Source organism: Capsicum annuum, unplaced genomic scaffold, assembly GCF_002878395.1.
Source record: "Capsicum annuum cultivar UCD-10X-F1 unplaced genomic scaffold, UCD10Xv1.1 ctg5193, whole genome shotgun sequence".
NCBI classification, from domain to species: Eukaryota; Viridiplantae; Streptophyta; class Magnoliopsida; order Solanales; family Solanaceae; genus Capsicum; species Capsicum annuum.
The window spans coordinates 654,663-655,502 of record NW_025859915.1 but is presented as its reverse complement, the minus strand read 5'-3'; positions in this window follow the sequence as shown (position 1 = coordinate 655,502).

The following is an 840-nucleotide window of genomic DNA, read 5'->3' as shown; positions in this document are numbered from 1 at the left end:
AGTTTTCTTTCCTCATAAAGAGCCTCTGACCATTCCATTATATAGTGCAAGAGTACATTGACCATTTTAGAAAATGAAAGAGAAGAACTCTAACATGATTTTAAAAATTGATCTAGAAAAGGCTATTGATAGGCTTGAATGGTCGTTTATTAGGCAAGCCCTCTGTTTCATCAATTTTCCTCCCAGGCTCATCAAGCTTATTATGTATTGTGTCTCCTTCCCTACCATCTCTATCCTACTTAATGAAAGCTCCACCCCTAGCGCGTTATTGTATTGTGTGTGTATATCGTTATAGTGATGGGAAAAACATATCTGTTATGTAAACATATCTTGGGTTTTAATTAGGACTCGATTAAGTAATGGATTAATTGGATCATGTAGTGGAATTGAGTTAATTATTTGGGATAAAAAAATTAAAACACAAAAGAAACAAATATGCCCCCGAACTATAATAAATAGTACATATATATCGCCGTCATGTTTTGGGTAAATATATGCCCCTGTCGTTAGTGTGAGGGGCATATGCGTACGATTTTATTAACGATAGGGATATATGTGTACCCAAAGTATGACGGAGAGTATATACATACTATTTATCATAGTTGGGGGTATATATGTTCCTTTTTTGTATATTGATTGATTGATTGGTTTTCATATGTAAGCCAATTAGTCAAATCATATCCATATATCCATAGTATGCCTTTTTGAGATAGTTTTATGTGTCATCAAAATTATGTTTTGTATGATTTGCAAACTATTAACTTCAGCATGATGCACGCGCACCCTTAATTTCGAACCCAACTACACAACAACAACAATAACATCAATAATAATAATAAT